This window comes from Lathyrus oleraceus, chromosome 3, assembly GCF_024323335.1.
Source record: "Lathyrus oleraceus cultivar Zhongwan6 chromosome 3, CAAS_Psat_ZW6_1.0, whole genome shotgun sequence".
NCBI classification, from domain to species: Eukaryota; Viridiplantae; Streptophyta; class Magnoliopsida; order Fabales; family Fabaceae; genus Lathyrus; species Lathyrus oleraceus.
This window is the reverse complement of record NC_066581.1, coordinates 135,962,164-135,972,451: the sequence shown is the minus strand read 5'-3', so window position 1 is coordinate 135,972,451 and position 10,288 is coordinate 135,962,164. Positions and strand designations below refer to the sequence as shown.

General features: G+C 37.6%; 1 non-coding gene across 1 annotated transcript; it reads right to left on the bottom strand.

Moving 5' to 3' along the window:
- Window positions 1-4,323: 4,323 nt before the first annotated feature.
- On the bottom strand, window positions 4,324-4,430 carry LOC127133148 (small nucleolar RNA R71). Its single transcript, XR_007807141.1, has one exon. It is a non-coding gene; the product is annotated as a small nucleolar RNA R71 (small nucleolar RNA).
- Window positions 4,431-10,288: the final 5,858 nt, after the last annotated feature.

The window sequence follows — 10,288 nt, the reverse complement described above, 5'->3', positions numbered from 1 at the left end:
ATAAAAGAAACTATGAAAAAAGATTTTAAAAAAATATGAAACAAAAATAACCATAAAAAAATTCATTTTCTTTTTAACGATTTTGTGGGGTTCTCTATGATATGGTACTCTTTTGTAAACAATGTATATAAATACTATTCAATTTTGTTGAATTTTTCAATATCTTATAAATATTTTTGGTTAAGACTTTTGTATGGAGATGCGGTTCAATTTGGATGAAAAATTTATGTGAAAATTTCACCTTGAGTCTTGTTAAATGGTTCAATCGACTATTGTTAGTTATTAGCATTTCAAAGTCTATTAAGACCAAGTTTCATCATTGGTGTTCACTTATTCACCACTATCAACCACTTAGAGTAAATGTTATCCTTCTTAATTTCCTAATCACTTTTAAATGAAGTTGATTTTGTAAAGACCCGAGTTGTTCACCAATAGAGAGGTGAATTTAGTTTATGATTGTTGTCTTGAAGTTTTGGTACGGTGACCAAGGGGTACATGTAAACACTCTAACGCATAAGTAAATCATTATTAGAGGTAAGAGGCATTTTAGAGTTAAACACATGTGTACCTTGAGGAAAGATCCATATTTATTCTTTATAATTGTCTTTTAGGGTTTTAAGTCTCTAAGACCTTCCATTCTGATACATTTGTCTTAGGGTGTGGATATTCGTTGATATTTTTCCTTAATCTTATGACCTTTGATGTTGGGAGGTAGTTTTAGACCTTTTTCATTATAGGACATTGGCCATATTAGACCATTGGGTGGACTCATTGTCCTTGGCGGGAATACTAGCCCCCATAAGCATTGCCTAACGTAGCTTGAGTGTGACTTCTGATCTTGGTCGTACCCCATGTGGTTTATCAATATTCGTGCTCATAATTTTTTATTGAATATTTTATCCATTCAAACTTGTCTTGTTACTCTTAATCTCTTGGTATTTTTCCTTTTGCTTTGCTAGGATGTGATAAAACTCTTTGAAATCTTTTGCCTTTATTTCCTCTCACATGTTGTTTATGATTCATAGAGTGATGGCCTACTAATATGCATGTTATAATTGTTGTCTATGAACCATATATGTCATTATGACTTTTACGATTCAACCTTTATTGACATGACATTAGTTTACTGGTGGATGTGCGGCCTTGAGGACCTTTGACTTTCATTTGTTGGATATTTGTCAATTTATTTTTATGATTCTTCTAAGGAGTGCCTTTTAAACAAATATTTTTTCTCTTTTTGCTTTCTCGTTAAATTTCTTTCTTGAAGTATTCTTGTTCCTCGTCTCAAACTTCTCTAAGCTTTCCACCAATAAGTCTCTTTTAAGCATCTTTTTTAATGAATATTTTATTTTCCTTCTCCTCTACTAAGTCATTTTCTTTCTTACTGGGAGTGGTAACTATTAGGTGGGGAGCAATGACAATTTGGTTAAAGCCCATCCCCCACCCTTTTTATCAATAATCAATTATGGAGGTTACCTTTTTTCTGAGGTGATTATTGGTGTAATAGTGTTTCCAACTTTAATTCCCTCCATGCAAAGTTGTTTTACTCGAACTTGCTCTTCTTTATGTGTGAACAAGTACTATGGTGGGTGCCATTAAGTATCTTATTTTTTGGGCATCTGATTAATGACCAGGTACATAGTTTGCACCCTTTAGTACATGACACATATTCGAGAACTTTCTAAATACATTCTAATCCTAGGGAATCAGAGAACTATGGGATGGAGTATAAAACGGGGGTCCTTTTAGTGACTGGGTAGTCGTGGTTCCAACTTTCTCTAGTTGGATCTTCCTCGGTTCCCCTCATCCCAAATTTATGATGTTTTATATGGTGTTTCAAAAGATGTTATTCTTAATTTCATTTGATAAATTTGGACAAGAGATTCTAATGTATGTTGCACTGGCACCGTCGCAATTGAAATCTAAGTGTTGGCCATTTATTAGGGTCTTTCAATCACTATGGCATTATCTAAAATATAAGGGGTTCATTAAAGTCTTATTTTTCACATTCTCTCTTGCTTGGAATATCTGTAAAACTCTTTAAGATAACAACTCTTTCTGAAATCTGAGAAGAAATGTGTTTGTGCATCTAGGAAATTTGTTCATGGTTTCAATAAGGCTCCTTATACTAATAAAAAAACAAAGGAACATGATAACGCGAAAATGTGTCGTATTTTTGGCTTCATATGCATTGCTTTTTACTTTATTAACACTTATTATTACGCAGTATTTTATGTTTATTGCAGATATTTATCGATTAAAAGGTTTACAAGCAAGCAAAATGGAAAATAGCAAAAGGGAAAGAAAAAGAGAAGAAATGGAGAAAATATAGAGAATGGGCCACCACGCCTAATGGGCTTGTAGCGCCCATCATCTAGGGTGTGTGGCACCCGCCAGATCACCCAAAGAGGATGGTGGCGCCCTCCACAAAGAATGGAGATTGTGGCGTTCAACCCTATATTGGTGGCGCTCGCCACGGAGTCAAAGACTAGGGTTATGGCAACCGCCACAACCTGGTCTTCCCTATTATTTCTCGAAGTTTTTAGCCTCGAATGCACTCACCTTTGGCTACAATTTAGGGGAGTGGAAAATATATAAAAGGAGTTTTGTTTTTCTGCCAGCAGATGCTCTCTCTCTCTCTCTCTCTCTCTCTCTCTCTCTCTCTTCCAACTTTCAATCTACGCTTAATTTTTAGTCAGATTTATTTTCTTTTAGTTTCCTAGGCAGTTTTTCCTACTTTGTAACATTGATAGTTTCTCCACATCGGGGACTATTGCAATTTATTTTACGCATTTGAATTCAATTGTAACGGTTACTCATTGCCAAAGTCTGCCGACATTATTTTATTTGAAGAATCAAGGTTCAGTTCCAGTTCTCAATTCATAATCCAGGTTTTATTTTGATTGTTATTTTATTTATTTATGCCTTATTGCATGTTTGATTTTCCGAATACAATGTCTATTACCAGATCCATATCCGGCTAAACCCTTAGGTATCGGTATGTAAAGACCGTCGGAACGACGAGATTCGTAGATGGTCGGTGTTGATTTTTTTTATAAAACTTATTTTTCCGGTCTTAGTTTCTTACTTTATTCAAACTGTTTTACGTACAAAAGTACAAAACAAACTAAGGTTACGGTCAACAAGAACGCGAGTTTGAGATTTTAACCGGATAGTTGAAACTAGGCATTAATTCTAAACACAGCGAGAGCGCTTTAGGATTAATTATACTTTATTCGTATTCAAAAATTACTTTTAAATTCAAAATGAGACCGCGAGAGCCAAGCATTCTGGTTTAGGAGTATGGTCAGAGTCAATAAAAACGAGAGTGTGAGACTAAGTCCTTTCTATAAATAATTTCTACTGAAGAACATTTTGACCAATAAGATTACACCAAACATCTATCGAATCCCCTAAGTTTTATGCGTTACATACCGATATCCCTTTATCGCATATCCTTATTAATATTCTATTTACGTTATAGTTACTTCTCTTCATCCCTCCAATCTTAGAATGATCAGCAGCCTTAGATTTACATAGTAATATTAGATAACGATACGTTCGATTATTAGTCCTTATAGGTTCGATAATCTTTAAAACTACGCGATGGGACTGTGCACTTGCAGTCACGATTCCCATAGACTTACTAAGTCGTGATCAAGTTTTTGGCGCCGTTGCTGGGGAGTAATTTAGTCGATATCGTAACTCCAGTGTTGCCCAGTATAGACTAAGGCAAACAATTCTTTTTCCCTTTCTACATTTGTTGAGAGTATGCCAAGTACTCGCTCTCAAGGCAAGAAATCAAAGCTACAGTTCGACGAACTTTAGCGTTATCTTAGATTAGAACGCCGGATACGAGACTTGATACGAGAACATCGTCTCAAGCTAAATCTTCCCGACCTTAACATCCCTATGTCTGAATCAGTTATTCAACCAGAGATGGCTGAATGAGTGCAAAACCGTCCTCTTAAGTACTATGCAATCCCTTCGCAGGATGAACCACATAACATCATTGCTGCCCCTGCCATCGAGGCCAATAATTTCGAGCTAAAACCTTTGTTGTTGTCAGTTGTACAGCAAACCCAATTTTCAGGTAGTCCCACAGAGGACCCGAACCTACATTTGTCAGTGTTGTTGCAATACGCAAACACAGTGAAAGCGAATGGTGTCAGCCCAGAAGCTATAAGACTATGTCTTTTCCCATTCTCATTAAGAGATAGAGATAGAGCTTGACTCCAGTCTCTACCATCCAACTCTGTCACTACGTGGAACGAGTTGAAGAAAGTTTTCTTAGCCCGATATTTCCCACCTAGTAAGACGACTATGCTAGGAGCCCAAATAAACGGGTTTAAACAAAAAGATAATGAATCACTTTTTGAAGCTTGGGAGAGATACAACGACATGATGAAGCTTTGTCCACATCACGGTCTAGAAGAATGGTTGATCATTCCTACCTTTTACAACGGTCTCTTGTACAACACAAGATTGATAATAGACGCCGCTGCAGGTGGCGCACTGATGGATAAACCCTACAATGAGGCCTATCAACTCATCGAAAGTATAGCCCAGAATCATTACCAGTGGGGAAGCGAAAGAACCTTTGTAGAGAAACCTCCAACGAAAGGTGACATATACGAATTAAGCAATCTTGACCGTGTTAACGCCAAGGTAGATGCTCTTACTCAAAAGATAGACAACTTGACCATAACACCCGCAACCACTATGGTTGTCGTAGCACCAAACGACGAGATATGTGGAGTTCCGGGGTATGCTTCCCCAGAATGTCAACTCTTGACACGAACCTCCACAGACCAGGTGAACCATGCTAAAGGAAACCCTTACTCAAACACCTATAACCCAGGTTGGAAGAACCATCCTAAATTTTCGTACAAAAACAATAATGCATTGTATGCACCTAACCAAGCACCTGTTGTACCACCAGGACATCATAAATCTGCCACAAATACTTAAAATGCTCCTAGGAAGTCAAACCTAGAAATAATGATGGAAAACTTCATAGCTACCCAAGCCCAAACAATATAAGGATTTCTTAAATCAAAACATACACACTAGTGAGCAAATCAAGCAGTTGGCAAATAGGGTAGATGTGTTAGCCACCCACAACAAAATGTTGGAAACATAAATCTCGCAAGTGGCTCAACAACAAGAACCTACTGTTGCTCCTGCAGGCACATTCCCCGGTGTAATACCCCAAAATTTACCCTTCATCTTTCCTTGGAAGCATGGGATTATTTCACATTGCATTAGCATCATACTAGGTCATACTCATTACATACTGCATTAGTGACTTGGAAATCAGGGTTTGATTGATCACTCCTTAACAGAAGGAGCCCACACAAAGCAAGACTGAGAATTGGACTTCATTTTCCATGTATACAAGTCTCAAGGGTCTCAAGGGGTTCCATATGTCTTATTATGGTCCTCAGTTCATCAGTGGAAGATTAAGAGCTCCCAGAGTGTGCATCTGCATTTAATCAGAAATCAAAGTTTCGTGGCTATCTGCAACAGGCCATGTTTGGTGGGAAGAAAAAAGAGCTCATTCATGTCATTATTATATAGGCATCTTGGCCTAAGAAGATCCACAATTATCTCACAAAGATCCATTGGCAATCAGTGCAATCAGTGCAATCAGTTCCTAGTCATTTTGGCCTAAAACTAGGGTTTGGTATAAAATCGATTTATTTCTGATTCCTTGGGTGAAACTCTTTTCCATGGCCCTCCATATGTCCATAAGGGTCTACATATAAAAAATCAGCTCTTTATTTGAGCCAGAGGTGCTTCAATTGATCAATGGAATCGGGAATCAAACAGATTGGGAAAAGTCAACTATGGGGCCAGAAAAGTCAACTCCTGGCATTTTAAAAGTGGAATCTCAAAATTCATGCCTAAGGGAGCCTACATGTGAAATTTGATCAAGGTTGGATCATGGATTCATCATTTAATCAGGAGTTTGAAAAGATACCAAATTTGGAAATAGTTGACTTTCCATTTAGGGCAATTTTTTTATGGTTTTTGCACCCACTTTAAGCCTATATTCCATCAATATGCAAGCTCCATTAGAAAATTTCTCCAACATGAAAATTGTTCCTCTTGTTCCAAGCTTTTTAGAGATATAAAGTTTGTTTCATTTGGATTAAAATTGAGAAATTTATGCGTGGTCAAAGTAAGACATTATTTTAGAACACTTAGAAAATTTTCTAAGTCCAAAATCTTCAAGATTTGTCAAGACTTATGGGCCAGATTTCTTGCACTTCAAGGCATCTTTTGAAAATACTTTCTTCATGACAATTGTACCTTGCTATATCCTCTTTCACATACTTTTGGAATCATCCCATTTGGATCATTGGTTTGAAAGATACACTCATCTAAAGTTGCTATCATAGACTGAATTTTTTGACAGCATTTAGGCCAAACAGGCCCAACCATTCTGCAGCTGTGGAACCTGAACTTTATGGTCATTTTTCACCTCTTTCCACTCATCATTCAAGTTGTGCTCAACATGAAAAATGTTAAGCTCCATGCCCTCTTTCTACTGTTTGCATTGCCTTGCCATTTGGTTACATACTCATCAAGTTACAAGGTCTTAAAGTCACTTTGTTGGACTATTTTTATGCTGCACAAACCAAACCAAGTCAGGCCACAAAACCAACCAACACATTTTTTACCTCATTTGGCCATTTGCTTTATGTTCATTCACTTAAGTTTTGCTACATTTAGCCATTTCTTTTCACACCTCATTTTTGCACCTTTTGCACCATTGTGTTCTACTCATTTCAAACTAGAACTTTGCTTTTTACATCATGCCATTTGGTACCCTCAGTTGTGAGATATTTGGATTGGAAGAAGGAGAAAATTGTCTGTCGTTTCCGCGTTTTCGTTCATGTTGCATGGGCTTAGGTTTTGTTTGCATGAAGACGGCCACGTGGCTGCGTGAGGACCGGCCGATCGCGCCCTTGCCTTCCCATCCTGGCCATTCGCTGCTCTTTTTGTCTCTTATGACTTAAAATACACTTGACCTATTGATGCTTGTTCACATGGTTTATTAAAATGAACATATTATTTGTGCTGTCACACTTAAATACTACCTGGACCGGACTGGGCCTGTACCTGTGCCCTACTGCTATTTACACCACCACATGCATGGCCCATTACCAATTCCACTTCATTTTATTTCTATTTCCATTCTTTTATTTATTTTATTTTCTGTTTTGCTTTTTAATTAATAAAAATATTTTATTTGTTCACAAAAATACCGAAAAATATTTTTCACATTCTTTAATGTTTTATTTAATTTATTTAATTTTTATTTTCATATTTTATTTAATGTTAGTATTTTATTTTAATTATTTGTTTCAAATAGTCCATTTTAACACACATTTTTTCATTTATTTTATTTTCATGACTTCAAATTATTTTTAAATTCTGATTTTTGGGATGAGGGTTGACCAATGTCTCATGGTCAACCTGACCTTTTCTTGGGATTTTATTTCTCATTTTCAATTTATTCTTGATTTATTTCTAACCTAGTCTTGTTGTTTGACTTTTGGTTTGACCTTTGTTTTGATTCAATTAATTCAATAACCAATTTTCATTATTTTTGAAATCTTTTTGGGAGATGATGATGTCCTGACCCCACCTAACTTAGTTTAATTTTTCATAATTTTATTGATTAATTTACTATTTATTTGACATTTTTTAAGTTGACTTGACTTTACAGTTGACTTTTCTATGATTGATGTTTGACTTAAGGAATTGCTTAGGGCAATTGAAGAGATCTTTTGATCCTCCCTTGTTCATCTCATATGCCACGTATTAGAGGCCTTTCATCTTGATTTTATTTGATCCTTGCATTATTTCCCGATTAAATTATTCATTGATCCTTTGTGTGCATAGTTTCACCTGTGTGATTCATCTGATATTTTTTATACTTGTTTCTTTCATCCATGCTTCTACTGTTTGATTGTTTAACATGTTTATACTTCTCATGCATTGTCTAATGCTCATTCATTTCATTCTTTGATTATTTGATTTGTTCATATACCTGTTTATTTATCTCATTGATTGATAATTGTTGCCTACTTGTATGTTGTATGAGGCATATATTTTTATTGTTTGATTGCCATGAACAATCCCTATTCATAACAAATGTACCCCTCTCCCATGAATTGTATAATGTTTATTCTTTCATTCTTTATTCATCTGTTAATACAAGAAATAAAATGAACATCCGATAACCATTTCAAAATAAGATCAAAACCTCGATCCAACGTCGAGTATCATTTTCAAAACTTAACAGAACCAACACGTATTCATCCATTCTTTTATAAGTCGATTGCTTCATGCATCGCCATTTCTCTTGAAAGTCGATTGCTTCAGGCATTGCCATCTACCACCTGTAAGTCGATTGCTTCATGCATCGCCGTCTACCCTTATCCCTGTCCTTGCTCCATTCGTCGATTCTTGTTCCGTTTAGGTAGCACCCATTAGGTATATCCCTTTGTATGATAACATTAGGTAGTATCCCTTATTCTTTGTATGATAACATAGGTAAGATTCCCTTATTCTTTGTATGATAACATTAGGTAGAGTTCCCTTATTCTTTGCATGCTAACATTAGGTAGATGTTCCCATTTGTAAATCCTAACACATAGGTTCACATTGCATGACAACACTAGGGCAGAGCTTCCCCATTTGTTTAGACCTTCTGTGCGTCTCTAATCCTGTGACATGTCAATCCGTCCTATTGCAAAGAGGTAACTGCCTAAGACTCGATTCAGCGAGCTGCGACACTTGCTGCTAGGACATGAACACATTGCCCACTCTCCTTTGACACAACTGGTGTCCTCCTTTTGTAAGTCCATGTTCAGATGGCAACCCGTAGTTAGTCGAACTACGACGACTCTGATTCTCATGTTCAGATGAGATACGTAGGCACAAGATGCGATGTCTTGCAGAGTTTCTTTTTTGACTGACAACTAACAACTAATCCTTGTTTGCTTTCGCCCTCGTTGTGATTCTTTTCTCTCGCCCTCGTTGCGATCGAGACCTTCCCTTTCTCTTGCCCTAGTTACAATTGAGACCCTTGTTCCCGTAGTTAGTTGAACTACGTTTTGCTCTGATTCTCATTCCAGATGAGATACGTAGGCATAAGACGTGATGTCTTAGCGATCACACTTCTCTTTAACCCATAGGTAGCCGAGCTACGAAGACTCTGATTCTCATGCTCAGATGATATACGTATGCAGTGGATGCGACATCCGTGCGAGTCATTTTCTTTTGACCCTTTCTTTTAGTAAATAGTACATTAGATATTACACACACCCTTTAGACAAGAACAACAAGAGTGGATCCCGTAGAGTACTACAGATGCATAGGGGTGCTAATACCTTCCCTTCGCATAATCGACTCCCGAACCCAAGATTTGGTTGCGAGACCTTGTATTTTCCTTTCCTTTCTCCAGGTTTACTTCAAGCGTTTCCTTTCCCTCCTTTGGGATAAATAACGCACGGTGGCGACTCTTTTGTCATTTCTTTTCTCGCCGGTTGTTTTTTTTCGCAGGTTGCGACAGCTGACGACTCTGCTGGGGACCCGGTTTCCCTAAGCGAGTCCCTCCTAGCTTTTGTAGGTTTCTTGTTTGTTGGGTGTTTATTCTTTTGTACAGTTATTTATTTACCTGCTTTACCTTATTGCATTCATGTACATATGTTTGCTTGTATCTGTTGACTCTGTTGTTGGGTTGTTTGTTTGTTGGGGTGGGATGTTCTATGAGAGATAAGCCCACTACCCAGGCTTGAGCGTACACACAGGTTTTAGAGTGGATAGTCATGAGGCTTGCGTGACATGTTGCTACGTTAAGTCGTTCATGAGACCCACATCCAGACGAAGTTTCTTTTGGATATATTCTGTCCTATGGGTGTTCCATAACGACGGATGTTCCTTTAGAGATAGTCGACTCTGGTGACCATTTCCCGAGGACTCAGCCGAGGCCTTTCCTCCGAGACGCGTTTATGTTAGCTCTGGTGGGCACATTCTCGCTGCTCAATCCGAGGACCCCGAGGCTGGGAACTTGCTTTTAGGATATCCTGTTGATGGGAGTCAGTGGAGGTCTTTTATCCCGTAATAATGCCAAACCTTCGATGATAAACGTATTATTCTCGACTGAAGGACTGAAGCTGACGAACTTCTGTTCTTAGAACCTACCAGTGAGGGGCGGGCTAAATTCAGGAAACCTTGACCCTTCAACCTACCCAGTTTTCTGGAGTAGAGC